Source organism: Zonotrichia leucophrys, chromosome 2 (genome assembly GCF_028769735.1).
Source record: "Zonotrichia leucophrys gambelii isolate GWCS_2022_RI chromosome 2, RI_Zleu_2.0, whole genome shotgun sequence".
Taxonomy (NCBI): domain Eukaryota; kingdom Metazoa; phylum Chordata; class Aves; order Passeriformes; family Passerellidae; genus Zonotrichia; species Zonotrichia leucophrys.
The window spans coordinates 33,247,403-33,265,369 of NC_088171.1; the positions used below are offsets into that span (position 1 = coordinate 33,247,403).

Consider the following 17,967-nt stretch of genomic DNA (forward strand, 5'->3'; position numbering starts at 1 on the left):
TGGAGCATGTTGTGCATATTAAATGACTGGCAGGTCTCATGGCTGTGTGTCCCTGAGCCTCTCTAGAAGTAGTTTATAGCCATGTAAGTAGTGATAGTATTTGTTCTTAGCACAAATAGAATGGAAAAATAAAAGAACAAAGGTTTTCCAGTCTAGAAGACCTTGCTGTTATGGGATTTTTTTTTTGTAACTAAATATACTATTTTTGCCTAGAAGCCTACTCTTGCCTTGGAGCTTTCAGCCTCTCTCCTCTGGCAGAAAGAATCATTAGGAACCATTAGGAATCATTACACTGATTTCAGCTCTGATTTTCCATTCACTGTACCATGCTGTCTGGCATGGCTGGGCTCTGATCCTTTGGGCTCCTTTAGTCACCCCCCTGGGGGAGGACCCAGGCTCAGCCATAACCTGTCCCCTGTGTGATGCTGTGTGACAAACAGGATGGGAACCTCACACAAAGTTTATTAGTTGAGTCACGAGGTGCAGAAAGGACTCCCTTGCTTTCTGAACTCCTCACAGAGGAGTCTATGTGAGGCTGGAGCCAGTCTTAAACCCTGACTGAGTCAACAGTTTATGTCTAAAGGGTTATCCAGGTGCTATTGAACCTTTGTAAAACTTTGTCCCATGGAATTAAGGATGGCAAACCAGATATATTTGTGTAAAATATTTAGTCTATATGATTAGACTAAAATATCTTGATCAGAATTATTTACTCCACAGACAGATGCTGTAACTATTAGTATAGTCTAATTCTCTGTTTTTAAGCACTAATGAAGCGGTTATGGGAAAGTTAGCAAAGCCAATTAATAAGTAGAGATTTGTAGAGGGATACAGTATGGGTAAATGAAGGTGGTATAGAATGTAATCTTATCCCCCAACGAGCTGCAGCTGGAGCAATTACTAAAGATTAGGAGCAGGCCTGGTCTTAACAGGCCACACCTGTAGCCAATAAGAACAGTGGCATAAAAGAGTGGATTGGTGGGAACTGGAGTTAGATGGCTGCTGCAAGGACCAGGATCAGTCAGTGTTTAGATGAGATGCCTATGAGAAACATCGGGGAGGTATGAAACTGGTGGTGTGAATTCCTTACACTATAATGATAATAGAACTCTTGATATATAAGATAACAGAGACTGATGTTACTGACTCATACCAAAGACCGTAGGCAAGTCTCTTTCGTTAGCCTTGAGGAACAGCCTTGAGGGGCACCCGCAAACCCAGGGGAGGATCTCCACACACTCCAAGAAGGGGGATGTCAGAAGACCCCTGAAGGCCATTAAAGATTGGGACTGATCAGTCAGAAATCTCCAGCCAGCTGTGTCACTTCAGCAGCTTTAGATAAGTTATCAGTAGTATCACTTTTCCCTTCTTTTATCAGGCACTTCACCAGGCCAGCTACATCTTCACCTTATTCTCAGGATGTTTCATTTTGGAGCTGATGAGTCAGTCTGCTTTCAGACTTATTCAACACCAAAAGCAGCACAGATAGCTTTGCAAATAGGGTATTGTTCAAGTTAGTTTACCCCATTCTAGGCAGAGTATCTTGTTACACACCAGCTGAGCACATTCAAAATTATTTGATTATACCTGAAGTGCTTAATCTTATGCTCCCTTGCCCAGCAAGTTTCTGTATATGTGAGAACAAAAAATAGCATATATTTTGGAAAAAGAAAAATCTAATTCAGATTTCAGAATTTCAAGTACTGTTGTTCCCCTTCAAACTGAAATCAGTTATTCTTTTCTGTAATGTCAAAAAGAATTGCTCATCAAATGAATACATGATGAGTGAGAATTTGTTGCACAAATAAGTTCATAGCTATGCTTTTCTGAATATTTGGTAGGCCAAAAAATAAATGAATTTAGGGCTAAAATATTTGCTGTTGACTGAAGAGTACTGTAGGAGGCAGCTAGAATCCTGCTGGGAGTGTATCTCCTGCCCTAAAAGCATCAGTTTTTATGTAGATGGGCAGGAGGATGTTGAAAGAGGGGAGTGAGAAAAAGTAAAAATACCCAAACAATGAATAGTTTTCTTTAATGTGAGGGTTGCAGCAGAGAGAGGGGGAAATCCAGAAGAAGTACCACAGGCTGCCTTTCCTCTGTGGTCTGCTGGCTAATTGGTGTGTGCTTGTTGGTCAGAATCTCTGTGGCTTTGAGCCAGTGCAGGAGGCAGTGCTGCTTGTCCTGTCCCCAGCAGGAATTCAGCAAGGTGGACCAAACTTTTCTCATTCTGCTTATGGAATAACTTTTTCTAATAAAGGGGGTTTTAGATTTAATAATCATAGGTAATTCTCCTTTGGGTTCTTATTCTGGCTTTGAGACTCATTTAGAGTGTCTTCTTTAATACTGTAAGGTACAGAGTGTAGGAGTGTGCTTCTAAGGTTAACAAAATATTCAGTTGCACAGGCGTTTTCATTCCAGCTCTGAACTCTGGATCTTTTCCTTTGAATTACAGGTAGAATGTTGTCTACCAAAAGCCATATTTCTGGAATTGACCTTGTTTTACAATGGTGCAGATACTAAGTTATAAGAGAGGAAACTATGCTTCTCTTAGCCAGCCTAAAACCCAAGTCCTCCATGTAAGGAGGAGTATGCCAGAACTGCTGCCTCCTCTGATTTCGGATACCAGATACATGCTAGCATTTGTGAGGAAGGATTGAAAAGTAAGATCTGCATACTGCTAGCTTGTAATTAAATGGTTAAAAACGTTCATTGCAAACTGTTTCTCTGAGGTACATTACCTGTCCTGATGTGATTCATTAACTCTTGGAAGAAAATGAGAGCAGGCTTGCAAATGCACCTAAATTATGAAGACTGAAAGCTTAAGGTGGAGCATTACTTGTCTCAACAGCAGTGAGACTGTTTTGATTTAATTTTTGGCTGTTATAAGCCATCAAACACCAATGAAAAATGACAGCTAATAACTTCTATGGTCTCTCCACACTTCAAATGTCAGGAGATGTAATGACTTCTTGGAAAAAAATTGTGCGTTGACAAAGGTTTGTCCTGAGACTAATGCAGTTTTTGGCAAACCTGGTTTTAGAAAGGTAAGTAGCTTGTATATGTGTGGAATTTGTTTTTTATCTGCATGTAAAAGCTTTAATTCTATGCAATCACTTTTCAAGGTACTTGTTAATCTTTGAATATGTTGTGGGTTATATTCTCTTAAGTTCTCTTTAAGAACTGTTGGCTCTCCTAAAGAAAATACTTATTTTGTGTGAGCAGTTTTGCTGCACTTCACACTTCATTGAAATTATAGAAACGCTGTTTTGGGTTTTATTAGCACTCAGGAAATACTAGAAGAATGGTAATACACAAAATGCTGAATTCTCTTTCTTCGTCCAGTATACATTATGGGATTTCTTTAATGAGAGAGCAAAACTTTTTAAGAGAGCTAGTTCTTTGTTCCAGCTCAAGAAGCAAAAAAAGACCTTTTAAAAACCTTTAATGTTGAATGTGCTGGACAAACTACTCTTGAAAAGACAAGGACATATTTAATAGCAGTTCTATGACAAGCATAAAAAGGATGATGGCAGCTTTGGTTTTGCATGTGAACTACTGATAATTTTGCCTATTACAACTAAGCCAAAATTAAAAGATGTGTCTGAACTTTTTTTGTGTGTAGGTAAAGGACTTTGTACGTTCTTCTTGGAAAAGGAAGTAAACAAAACCTGCACGTTTATTTTGTGACTGACCTGTTTCTTTGTCATGTGTATTAAGATGTCGCTGTCAATAGAATGTAGCAACACATTAAGAGAACAGGCTGTTGTGTAAGGTGTTGGCATTTTTCTAGTCACTAAACTTTGATCTATTGTTTTTTGATTTTAGAGGATTTTTTTGAAGCATTTGCATATATTTTTATGAGAGATAAGATATCAAATGCATTGCTTTTTTCTCCCGTAATTCTGTCAGGATAATTACAGGAAAGCGTAGAAATAAGATCTGTATCCCATTCCACAAATACCAGTTTGAGGTATGCTTATGGCATTCTTTATCTTTTTATTTCCTAATTTCATAATGGCATTCTTTATCTTTTTATTTCCTAATTTCTAAATTCCTAATTTCCTTTATTTCCCAATTTATGGCGGCTGTTCTTCTGAAGACGGCTATTGATACAGCAAGAGATCAGCAGTGAATAGGCAGGAACTGTTTTATTAAAGTTTTTAATTGTATGTCAGTTCTACATACAAAATGATAGTAATAAAGGAATCTTTCTCTTTTTGAAACCTGCAACATGAATGCATTTTAAAACAGTGAATAACATGGGACACATTCAAGTGACCTGTAATTTGAAAAAATTGTAAGGAAAAGACTGGCAAACATGACAAATTTACAAAGTGCTGTTTGTATCTCTTGATAAAGAGATTCACGAGCTATAGTTAATGTTGGTAAGAAATGTAATTTAATTTCAAAACTTCTGTCTGATGGTAATGGTCGGCTTTGTGTGACATGTCAGCACTGATGGAAACGACCTGAAAGAGCTGCTAATCAATATTAGGAGACTGATGCAGAGGGCTAGTAGTTCCTATTTAAAGTGTTAATGTCTAGAAAGGTCCTTTGGCATGGAAACATCAGATTACATTGCTGGTCAGGAAGAAAGTCTTCTATATTGCTTCTCAATTGCAGCCTTTAGAGGAAAAAAGTTGCCAGCAGAGATCTATTCTGTTACTTAAGTTTTGTCACTGAGCTTTTAGACAGATGCCCCTGTAAGAGATTTCACTCAGCTCCTTCCTCTGAAGGGCATCTGGCCTTAGTATGGATGATTGTGTCCTCTGCAGCGTGCTTGTATTCTAGTAGTTGTCAGTGCACATTTCTGCAGGAGGTTTGCATAATCTCCACGGATTTCTGTGTTATCTCATTAAGCACTATCAGGTGACTGTGGAAAATTTCAAATTCTGAATAGACCAAACATGTTTGAAATTCCACCAAACTTGCAATGTCCAAGAGTTGATGAGAAGTACAGGTTCTGGGCACTGCAGATACCAGCAGGTCTGAACTTAAGGAGGTGTGACCAGGTGAGTAACAAATTTTAAAGCATTTAGATGATAGGATGTGTAACAGATGCTTCCAAATACCAGCGCAGTGTTCACCAGAGGAGTCTGTTTAATTGAAAGCAGGGCAGGCTGAGAAGGACTCTCTGATCTGTTGTCATGGCTATACTCTAGAAATTAAATGGTTTTGTCAAAAATGGTTCAGGCTGTGCTGGGGAAGTGATTTTTAGAGTATTATTTGCCTCAGGTCTATTTCCATCTGACCCAAGTTTTTTCTGGTGTTGAGGAAACAAAGTACCTCTGCTTCTTCCCATTCTGAGGGAAAAACCACCTCCCTTGGTCACAGAACCGAGAGATAAATTCAGGTGCACCTGTGAGCTGCTTGAATGCCTGGGTGCTGTGCAAACTGTTGGTCCAAAGAGAGAATAGCAGGTGGGAGTAGGAGCCCTGCTGCACCTGGCCAGCACTGAGCATGAAAGGCTCAGGAGCTGATGGCAACAGGACCTTAAAAAGCTTTGAGCCCTTCTGAGGTACACTGGTGACTCCTGGACAAGGTCTGCTGATGTCACTCTCCCTTTCAGGGACACCCTTAGAGCCTGAGAGCCTTTCAATGCCTCCTCAGGGATGGGCACTGGCACTGCCCATGCTGCACTAGCCCGTGGCTTGGGAGCAGAGGCTGCCAGAGGAGGAGGCAGGAGGCTTCTGTCCAGCTTGCTCTGTCTATCCATCCATCATGTAGAAGGGCTTCCAAGAGCCCTTGTGCATGGCCTCATCCCTGTGGTCTTATTGACATTGCTAAATGTGACTACTTAAAACAGATGGAAATCTGTTGTCTATTTCCTGGAGTGTTGTGTTTGCTTATTTCTCCTATTTTTAAAAATAATTTAAAAAATCTTAAATAGTTTTCATTGCTTAAGGTACTGTCTTGGTTTGGAAAGACAGGAATCTGCTAAGGAAGGCAGGAGCTTCCTGTGAAAATGGAGAATGTAAACCCTCCCCACCTCTCTGAATTGCTATAAATTTTAAATTAAGGGGCTCTCAGGCAAAAATATGGGAGCAGGAAATAACAGTTCTTTAATAGGGAAAAGAAAAAAAAAAAAGACTAAAAACAATGCAGTACACTAGAACAAGACTGACAGAGTCAGAACCCAACTTGACACTTTGTGGGGTGTTGGTAGCAGTCCAGTTGGAAATGTGGCTGCAGTCCTCTTGAAGTGTCAGGCGTGGTTCTGTTGGAGCAACGGGGATCTGTAGAGAAGGATGCATTCTTCCTCTGAAGATCTCGTGGAAGAAGACAGCTGCTATTTCTCTGGGGAATCTCATGGAGAAAGCCATGCTGGTGTCTCAAAAATTTCTGGATAATATCTGGGTAGCAATGCTTGGCTCCTCCCTCTGGGCGGAGCATCTCACAATGGGATGTTATAGTTCTTATCAGCCATGCAGTGACATTCAATAGCTGTTATCAGCAATGTCCCCTCCCCAGTGAGGTGTGAATGTGGTCACTCAGAGATAAAGCAAACTGCCCACTTGACAATGGTCGTCTGCCATACAGACGGTAATGGAAAACAACTTACATTGCGATCTTCAACAGGTTCCTTTTTATTTGCTTTCTCTGTGTAGCTTTCCAGACTTGATACCTTCCACTCTTAGTTTTCTGGAAAACTGGTTAGTTTTCATATTGTATTTGCTGGGAATGCCCTGACGAAGGTAGGAATGATTAATTTGACTCCATGTTTTCAGAGGGCTAATTTATTATTTTATAATACTATATTAAAGAATACTATACTATACTAAAGAATACAAAAAGGCTACTTACTCAAGGTTAAAAAGATAATAATGAAAACTCGTGACTCTTTCCAGACTCCTGACACAGCTTGGCACTGATTGGCCAAAGAGTCAAAACAACTCACACCAGAATTCAATCAGACAATCACCTTTGGGTAAACAATCTCCAAACACATTCCACATGAGCAAAACAGAGGAGAAGCAATCGAGATAAGAATTCTTTTCCTTTTTCTTAGGCTTCTCAGCTTCCCAGGAGAAAAATCTTGGGCAAAGGGATTTTTTTAGAGAATATGAATGCCACATTTTCAGAAGTGGCAGGGTAATGATAAGAAAACCCTGCTAATAAAAGATTAATTTCTCACAGATATCCTGCAAAGGTCTTGGGTACATTCCTCGGTCTTTCAAATCCTTTTCTACTTTGATATTATGATGAAACTGGTCACTGCCAATACTGGTTTTTCCCAATATCTACATGAATAGTTTCAGTAAACACTGAGTGATAGCTGCCAGCTCAGAATTTTACTGGAAACCATATATTTGGCCCAAAGTAAGGCAGTGGAATGTCATAGGACACTTGGTATAAGTGATCTGATCAGTTTAGTTGCTGGGATGGGAGTATATGAGAAGATAGGAGTGAGTAGCTAAAATATTAATTTTAATTCCTGTTTTATCAGCAGCAGTCAGTACTGGTACTCAACAGAAAGAAAATACACGTGAGGATGTGTGCATGCTTTGGTGGTGGGAATTAGGACATTCATCTATAGAAAATGGTTCATTAGTAGTGCTGCTGCTTGGAGAGCTTGCTCTTCCTTGTTTGATTTCCAGGGACAGATTGTTCTTATGTGTCTTAGTGCAAGATTTGGAAAAGAAGGAAGGGGTAGCAGCTTCCAGTAGAGGATAAGATATCAAAACGCTTTGTTGAAAGTGAAGGTTGCAGGACATGAGACCTCTAAGCAGATTTTGCAGTGTTTTTATCATCCATGTAATTTCCATAGGTTTGTCCTCGAGGCCTTTTGAAGGTATCCCCTCTTCATTTATCTCTATTAAAAACCCACTGTGCACAAATATGGATTGCAAAAGCATACTTGCCTACCCGGACAGACATATTATGGTGCTTTAGTTGTGTGGAAATGTAACAATGTGTGCTTATATGAAATAAAGCCAGCTATCACAGTTTGGAGCAAGCTGTTAGGGGATAACGGGTTTCTCTGCAACTTGTAATTACACTGACAAGAGGTGCTGCTAAGTTGGCAGATACAGCTGTTGTCAGAAATCTTTTTTAAGAGACTTGTCCTGCAGTTGCTAGGATTGCCATGGCAACAGGCTGCTGAGGAAAATGCTTGTGGGTGGGAAAAAACCCGTACTTGGCATTCAGAAAGTTGAGATGGTGTAAGGAGTATAATGTTCTCAAAAAAAAACTTGTTTAGGATTTGCTAATGTTCCATAATTTGAGCTTTTGGAACATGTTAATGAATCACCTGGGGGCACAGCCTTCCACATACCAGCGGAGTGCCCAGTTCTGGTTTGAAGTCAGATAATTTAGGCAAGTCTGTGCTGCTAACAAATACTAATATGAAAAGAGGTGCTCTTCAAAACAGTCTAAATTTATAGCAAAATGCCTCATACTGAATTATTTTGATACTTTGATCTGCCCTGTTTTTTGAGGTAGAGTTGTGAATCTGATTTTCTTTAAAAGGAAGAAAGCTTTGTTTTTTTGGCACTCGGTGCTGAGATACTTTTATGTACAAAGCTGCCCTGACTGGCCTGAGCAGGGAGCAGCCAGCAGATTTTCTGTCCCATTTCTGTATATTTTGCACATCAGAGGCATTTTTGGGGTAGCATGCCTGTGAAGGAAACAAGCTAGGATGAAACCAAAGCCATGCAGGTGAGGATGGAGTTGGTGTGGGCTGTAGTGCAGCTTTGGTAGTGTGTAGTATCATCACAGTACTCAGAGATAAATTGCTTCACATCACTGTTTTTTGTTACAGAAACAACTTTTAGGGTAGGGATCCCAAACACCAACCCTAACGTGCTTTGGCTTATTTAGTAGATGGGAGATCTGAGCTACAATGGACTTGAATTGTATTAGACCAATTGAATTGGTCTTGTATTAAGATGTTGTAAGATATAAGTGTACTGTAAGATGGTTTTTGAATGAAAAAGAGTTTTGAGTTAGTGACTGGGAAAACGCAAGGAGTTTTCTCTAATTTTTTTTCCCCCTACACAAAGGAAAAAACGGATTTCTGTGTTTGGCTAAAAGTTCCTAAGCATCACAGAATCACAGCAGTTGTGGAATTTTAGGGTATTTCCTTAACTGCTGCTTTATATAAAGGATGCTTTTGTTTCTTTCTGGCACTATCTGAGAGGCACAGTACTTATTAATAGTTACTGATACAGATAAAAAGGCTGTGAATGGTTTTAAGTGTGATAAACAGCAGAAATATGAAGGGATTGTGTGAAAACATGTTATGTTTGCATGAATTCAGAAAATGTTGTGCAAACAACAGAAATGGAAGGGAAAATCTGTCAGTGTGGAAATCCCTTTGACACCCCAAACCTGGACTCGCATACAGCTGTTTCTTCTTCTTGCAGACTAAAATTAGTCATAACCAGCTTTGTTACTTGCTTAGCTTTTCCTAGAACATCTGTTTCTACATAAACCAGACTGTCATTGCATGGATCCTCCATCCACTGAAGATACAAAGTTTGTGCATGTCTGTGCAAATGAAATTTCCACAAAACAAAGCTAAGAAAAAATACTTGAAGTAAGGAAATGTAACATGATGATTTTTTAAAAAGACTGGTTTCTACAAATTTTGGTTACTATTTTGTGCTGAATTCAAGTAAATAACTTTGAAGGAAAAGGTGAATATTCATTTAAATGTGAGAAATTATTTGATCACTGCTAAAAACACTATGATAGGCAATGATTTATTTGAGAAGGCTGATTTGTGGTGGCTTTGAGGGGTACTTAAAAAAAAGCACTATCATAAGACTATGTGTGCACGTGTGAAAATACAGAATATTGCAATCTTTCTATTTTTTTGGTTTGTTTGTCTGTTGGTATTTTTAGTTATGCTTTTTGATTTATTATCATACAAGTGAGTCTGAAAAGCTCTGACATTTAAAGACTGTTTCAATACCTAAAGAGGACTTTATAAAAACATCTCTGTGGAATGAGAGCAAGAGTTTTAAAATTTAGGTTGCCCCTTGAGGGATATAGCCTGATGTGATGTTTGGGCTTTTTTTGGGTCAAGAATATTCCTTGTTTTGTCTTGAGAATAGTCTTTGTAGGAAGGTCAGGCTGGCTGTACATGGAGTGAGAGTTTTGCTGCACCACTTTGAGGTGTGGCAGGGATGGGAGTGAGGAGTTTAATGAGACCCTGGACTTGATCTCCCTGAACTAATGGGTAGGAATTTTCAGCCAGGGAAGAAGAAATTCCATATTGTTTGGAGACCTGCAAGCAAATGGGGAATAGTTGGAGAAATGCAGTACTGAAATGAGAGGAAGGAAATTAGCCATTAGCCTTTTCAAAACTATTAAAGAAAATAAAATTATTCTCATTGGTTTGTATGTCTTTCTAGGCATTTTGTTAGTGTTTTGAGGAGGGCCAGCTCTGTGTGTGTTTATCTCAAGTTTTCAGAAGTCTAAACTGTGGTCTGTGTGTTAGTAGCACTGGCTGGCTCTTGTGACTCTGATGTATCTTTCCCTGGCTTTGTTGAAACACTGCTCCAAAAATGATAAATAATTCATAGAGAAGGAAGCATCTAAGAAAACTGTTGAAAGCTTTGAACAAACTCTACATACTTATATTGAAACAAAAATATGAGGTCTGGCTGCTAGGGTGAAAGCATTGAAAAAAAAAAAGGTATTTTTTTTTCTAAAATAGGACTATAATCATTGCCTTGCTTATCTCTTGAAACCATGCCTGCTTTTTTGTTTCTCAAAAGTTTCATTTTCTTAATTTTCTAAGAAAGATGCAGTGTTGCATGTATGGAGAGGGGAGTATTTCCCAGAAGCATGGCTGAAACCCGGTTTTCTTTTTTTGGCAGCTCCTTTTGGAATTTGCACTATCTGCCTCTCCGTGCTTATCAGATGACTTTGGTTCCCTTCTACCCCTCTACTGGAAGAGCTTTCGATTCCATCTCCAAGGAAAATGCCCATTAGTAAAAGCACCCAGCTGCTAGAGGCAACTGGGTTTCAGAGCTCCTGGGGTGTTTGTAGTGCTGTGAGAGATGGATCTCTCTGATTAGCCCAAATTACTTTCCTAGTTTTAAAAGAAAAGACAAAAGTTCCGTGGGAAGAGATTCGATATAGAACTGGCTTCAGCTCCTTTAAGAAGTGAAGTGTACATTGGTATATGTGTGTGTGAAAGATGAGTTAAAGAACTACCAAGAGAGGAAATAGGACAAAAGGGAAATTAGGAGCAGGAGGGAATTGCCATGTGCAGCCTGGTCAATACTGGGGTGTAATGAGTGTATTTTTGGTCCTTCCACATTTCTTAAAAAAAAAATAAAATTTACCAGCTGAAGGAGACAAAATGCTGCTGCTACCTTTTGAAAGAAACTAAATTATTAACATAGCAGGTGTTATCTGAAAATCTGTATGTTCAAGGGGCCTGAATAGAGTTAATTTTTAAACTGCTTGAATTGTAAAAAAAAAAAAAAAAATCCTGGTAAAATGTTGTTTCCTCCTTATAATTTAGGCATCACACATAGGTACAGTTGTGTTGGGGAAAATTCTCACAAGCCATAAAAGTGGTTACAGAAGTTTGTCTCATTGTTTTGTGTTCCTTGGAAAAATTGCAGAAGACTTGGACAGAGAATGACTTAACTCAGAAAAGGATAGAGTTATGCAAAAATGTGGTATGTTGGAATTATTTTTGTCCTAAAAACCAGACTTTAACAGCTATTTACATACTTTTTTAGTTTTATATGAGTAGCTGGACAGCTTCAGCGCTGCATGAAAACATCTGTCCTTTGCTGGGTAGCATGAAAGGCTTTGCCACATTTGCCACAATTGATGCATTTGTGGAGTTTTACTTTTTGTGTGTGTTAAACCCAGCCTTTTTGTCACCCTTGCTTTTGTAAAGAAATGTAAGGAAATCAGAGCATGGTAACTGAAAGGTTTCTGTCCTGAAATAGTTAAAAACCTCTTCAGCCGTGCAGCTTCAGTGCCTGTTTTCAAAAGCAGGTGCGCTCCCCTTGGGTGGGGGTTGAGATGGGGGAAAGCTGCGGGAGGATGGGTTTGGATGGGGGAAAGATGCGGGAGGATGGGTTTGGATGGGGGGAAAGATGCGGGAGGATGGGTTTGGATGGGGGGAAAGATGCGGGAGGATGGGTTTGGATGGGGGAAAGATGCGGGAGGATGGGTTTGGATGGGGGGAAAGATGCGGGAGGATGGGTTTGGATGGGGGAAAGATGCGGGAGGATGGGTTTGGATGGGGGAAAGATGCGGGAGGATGGGTTTGGATGGGGGGAAAGATGCGGGAGGATGGGTTTGGATGGGGGGGAAGCTGCCGGAGGATGGGTTTGGATGGGGAGAAGATGCGGGAGGATGGGTTTGCACAGGGGGAAGATTCAGGAGGATGGGTTTGCACACAGAGGGAAGCTGCGGGAGGATGGATTTGGATGGGGAGAAGCTGCCACCTAGCGCAACTTCTCCGGAGCCACAGAACCGAAGGAACCCGCCTGCGCTTTTGTGCCACCGTAAAGCTGTGATACGGATGGGGCTGCGCTGCTTCTGGGAGCTTTTTGTTCCCTGGTGTGCGGCAGGGGCCGTGGAAAGGGATGGGATGGCAGCGTGCATCTGGGACAGTGACAGCAAATACACTGCAGCTGTTTTCAAGTATAGCCTAAACCACTTTAAATGTGTTTGCTAAGGAAGCTTTGCTGTTTTATACTGAATTTAACAGCTTGTGAAGGGAAAATGTGAGAAATGTCAATCACTTGTTTTTAAATTTTTAAAATGGTTATAAAAACAGTAATGTAATTAGAGTAATAATAATTTGGACAATTTGGATTAGGACAATATGAGACAATAGAAACAAGAGTTAGGGACAGTCCAGGTACCTCTTTCTGGGCAACATAAACCCGAAAAAGGACACCTGTTAACAGAGGATTAACCCTTAAAACCACAGCCTGTTGCATATTCATACATCTCATACATGATGCAAAAATTCCATTTAAACACAGGATTCTGTCTGGTCAGTGTCAGCTTCTTCCTCATAATCGTGACTGCGTTTCATGGCTGAGCAAGGTGGGAAGTTACTTTCTTCTGATAAGAGAGCAATAAATTCTCTTTCTCCAAAAGATTTAGGTATCCTGTGGTTGCTACCTGGTGCCAGTACCTCCTTCCTTTCTTAAAAAGTATCTCACATAGATAATTTCTATATTAACATGATGTTATAACCTAAACTATATTTAACACACTACTTAAAAAATTTAATACAGCATAACTTTCTAACACAACCACAACCCCATACCATAACCATACCCATACCATATTCTAATATAATATTCATTTTAATATTTGCAAAAGCCAATCATAAAATACGCATTTTTCACAGAAAGCATGTAGAGCATGGCATACATTTGATTGCTGTTGGAGAAAAATTATTTCTTTTGCTAAATCCCAATTTCGATGTTTAACTTGATAACATTGAGGTATGTGTTGATGAGCAGGTGCATTTTTAGTGTTGCATCCTGTATGGGGGAGTAGTGTGCAGAAGTATCTAGGTTGTGAGGCAGGGCTGTTTAGGGATTGACTTTCACAAATTCTACTGCTCCCACATGAAATAGCACCAGTTGCAGTTTTCTGGAGATCACAGGGGTGAATGAGCTTGGTGGGGTCCATAAGCCATGTTCAACAACAGTCCCCAAGCAAAGCAAAGCTGCCTTGGAACTTGTTTTCACCCCATTGTCCAGTTTGGTTTTGATTCCTGTTTGGTTTGGATTTGATTTGGGTTGGAGACAAAGGGAAAGAAAACTATTAATGTGGACCAGAGTTGGAACAGATTCGGTGGTGTGACTGGGGAGTTTCAAAGGCATTCATTTGACAGAGAAGATGGTTTCTTTGGTGCAGTTCTGATGACAGTGTGTGAGAGGTGCTTTGGGATTTTTCTTTTGTTTTTCTTTTTTTTTTTTTTTGCATTCAAACAAGTAGCATTTTTGTGTTTCCAACAAGTAGCATTCTTCCATGATAAACAGAATGAAAAGTGCCTTTGTTCTTGAAGACTACTTGAGTGATATACTAAATTGTTGAAATTTTTGACAGTCTGGACATTGTCGCCTGTTTCAATTGTGAATAACAGTGAAGTCATGTCTGCATGACACATGTCTTATGCTGCCAGAATACTTGAAATGCTGCTGAAATGAGCTTACAGCACCATGATGCCTCATATATTTTGTAGCCCTCTTGTTTCACCTTGGCAATGTGTGGCCTCATGTGTGGCTTGAAAACTATTTTTATTCAGGAACACCAGAGCCCTCATCCCATCTCCTCATCCATTCTGATATTTTTCCTGGTTGCCTAAGCTAAGGTGCAAATGAATGATGACATCAAATCTTCTGACTTTTCAAGAACGTGCCATTGTAAAAAAAGAAAAAAATCCTGCTATCTGAAGTGGGGAAATGATCACAGCAATCTCACAAATATTCTAAATGGGGAACAATGAAGAAGAGAGGAGTTCTGCTGAATGTCAGGTGTCCCCCAGAGGGTCTGAGTGCTGCAAAGGCTATGCAAGTGCTAATGAGTGTGGAAGTGTAGAGCTCCCTGCAGAATTAATGCAGTTTTCAAGATGACTAAGTAGCAGCTGGAAGCAGCCCACCTTCAGGCTCTTGTGGAATTTGTCCTAACTACTTTGAAATCTTTGGTAGGTGAAGGATACAGAACTCGAGTTTTGCTGGCATCATGCTAGAGTTGTCCTGTTTTAATGCACGGTGTAGTGACTTAACTTTTTCTTTTGCTGAAACTAATTTTTAAGGATCTATTTTCCATGTTGTACCATTCCACAGAATCTTGGCTATGGTATTTTCAAACAGAAAAAATGTCCAAGATGTGCGCAGTAAAAGTACTCTGCCTGTCATACCCACTGAAATTATACTGACTGTAGGTAGGCAAGCTAATATTTTTGATAGTGCAACCAAGGGTGATGATGTCACAGATTTTGTTTCCAACTCATTTATAATGAAATTAATGCAAATTCATTGTACAGGAAGCCCAGAGAGCCCAAACAGATGGATGAGATGGCTGGCTATTAAACTGAAGCAGACTGTTTAATTCTGCCTAATCTGTCAACCTAGCTGTCAAAATTGGCTTTACTGAGTTAGATGTTGCTGTTCAGTTGCCTGAGCAATGTGCTCTCCCTTCAAGATCCCCGAGGTGCTGCTGCCCTCCCTCACTGCCACAAGCCTCGCTTGTTTTGAAGCTCTTGGAGCTGAACATCTTGTCTTGCCTTGGGGAAACCTGGTGCACGTCAAACAACCATCACAGGTGTGAGTCAACCAAATGAAGTTGGAGTGCAGAGTAAATGGCATTATTTCAGTTGTCATGGCCTGTGCTTTCTTAGTTAGTTGATGCTGGATTGTGTCTCTCCTGGATACTGTCCCAAAAACAAAGATGAGTGACTGGAACATTTGTTCTTAATCAAGTACTTGTAAAACTTATGTCTTGGAAACATAAGGAGATAATCAGTGAGCTGGGATATCACTGGGACATGGTGTGTGTGAAAATAACAAAGATAGTTCTCCTCGAGTGGAAAGGCTGACAGATAATTTCAAAACTAATAGAACTTGATGTAAATTCTGTGTCCAAAGAGGAATGTAGTGGTGCTGAGCAATTTACCAGCTCTCCTAGGAAATGTTACTGAGAGGATGGCAACTTTACAGAAAAAATAACAGGGGTAATTAAAAATTCCCTTGATTGCAGCTCAAGTAGGTACTCACAGTAATAGAGTGTAATGTACATACTGACTTTTCAGACACTGTGGCTTGTTTTATGTGGATGTGTCTGCTAATTTGTGATTTTAATTTTGAAACATATTGGAGATTGTAGTGTACATATTCAGGGTTTTTTTTTGATGGTGATAAGAATAAAAAAATATTCATGCTAATGTTTAAAAAAGAGGAACTATTCAGTTGTTCATTAAAATAAAAAAGTGGGGGAGGATGGGATAATTTGAACTATTGAAGGATACAAGTTGATGCCAGAGCTAGCTTTAGCTATTCCATATACTGCAAAGTAGGAACTTGCATTAAAGGGAGCCAAGACCTGCTCTTGTGGACTTTAATAAGCATTGCTATGGTTATCAGAAACAAGATGGGAAGCTGGCATGGAAGGTGATATGACTGATTCTGGTGGTTGGTTGTGTGAGGTTGTTTGCATTTTTTTGTTGCTGTTGTGGTTTTTTTTTAATAAATTTAATTTTGTGGTTTGAAAAGCCTTTAGCGATTTTAAAGGAATTTTATTCTACTCTTTGCTAGTGTGAAGAGCTTGCATCTTTGTAAAGCAGACTATTAAAATGCTGCCTGTGTACTTAATGCTCTATGAAGTTATCTAATGGGCATTATCTCAGCCATTAAATGTCTCATGCACACAACTTGGAGATTTGTCCTGTGGCTCCCAAGCCATCTGTTGAGCTCCTGGATTTTCATGTAGTAATGTGCAGACTGTTAAATTTTCTCTAGTGCTTGAACTGGTATTAACTGAAGTTTGGTTGCCTGGTTAAATGTTCTGCTACATTAAGTTTCTATTCCTCTAGTTTTTGAAGTAATATCCTGCAGAAATCTTGTCTTGGAAAGTGTTCTTCATGAGATGGGATCCTTATTATTTTTCATGCAGTGTGTTACAGTATTTTTTTACAAAGTAGCTCTTGCCTCATGCAGGAAGAACAGAAGGAACTCTGTAACAGAAGTGTGTACTTTTGGTCACCAAGATGCCCAAAAGTGCATAATTTAATTTAATAATAATTATATTTATTATAAATATAATTATAATATATATTTTAATAGGCAGGAGTGCCTATTAAATTATATATAATTATTTTTATAATATATTATTTAATATATATAATATATATAATACATAATTTAATATATAATATATATTTAAAATATTATATAAAATATAATAATTTAATAGGCAGGAGTGCCTATTAAATATTTTCTGTTGCTGTTTCATATTTTTAAGTGTTGAAGGAATAAATTGTGTTCACCCTCTATAGTAGAACTTAATCCAGTGGCTTTTGTTATCCAGCCCATTAATGTCTGGATGAATTACAACAACTGTTCAACTGCTAATCTAAGCTTTTAGAGTAATGTGTGCTACAACTTGGATTTATTTTTAGTTGGGGTTTGTCCATCTTGCAATTTCCAAGCATTGGATCGCATTCTGCCCCGGTTTGTTACAGGTAAAGGCTTCAAGTCAATATTTTGTGGATATTTAAAAATTCCTGATGAAGTCCATTTCTAAGAATTCACTTGATAAACTAAATTTAGAACATTTCCGAACCTGTGTTTTTACATACTTATTTAAAATGTATCTGCAGATACATTTATATTATATATTGCTTGTTAGTAGGAGATGTTAATTTGATTGCTCATCAGCTCCATGTGAAACTGGCAACTCTTGGTAACTCTTCTGTTGTGTCTTTTTGCCTCACTAATTTTGAAGCAAGTGTGTGTGTGTGTGGTAGGGAAGAGCACATGTGTCGGGACACTGTGTGAGAGGTACTTCAATCATTTTACTTTTTATTTTTGGAGATGAATGTAGAAGGGAATAGCAAATCTTTACAGCAAGTCTGTAAAGCTGTAGCTAGGTCTTCCATGTTCAAATATATTTTCCTGTTTCTGTGGGCATGTTGGGTTAAGTCACAGTGAAAAGAATGCTGCAAGCCTGCTTCTGAGTATGGATTTTTAACTCCCTTCATCCATTTCAAAAGTTTTATTTTTGCTGAGCCTTATAGGTACCTTGTCTAATATGAAATATGGGGTTCCTCTAACTAATCCTACCAGTCACTCAAGGGAGATTTTTGGGTTTTATTTCTAGAAAATTATCTTTAGTTTAATGACCTTTCTGCTGATAATCAGTAGGGAGTTTGCAGGTCACCTGCTTCTCCTGCTAGAAGGCAAGAATTCCTTTTTATTCCTGAGAATTCTTTTCCAGTAAGAAACCTTTTGTAGGCTGACTTTGTGG

At 39.1% G+C, this 17,967-nt stretch overlaps 1 long non-coding RNA gene across 1 annotated transcript; it reads left to right on the top strand.

The window, feature by feature from the left end:
- Positions 1 to 964: 964 nt before the first annotated feature.
- On the top strand, positions 965 to 11,543 carry LOC135443082 (uncharacterized). Its single transcript, XR_010438805.1, has 2 exons — positions 965 to 1,061; positions 10,827 to 11,543. It is a non-coding gene; the product is annotated as an uncharacterized LOC135443082 (long non-coding RNA).
- Positions 11,544 to 17,967: the final 6,424 nt, after the last annotated feature.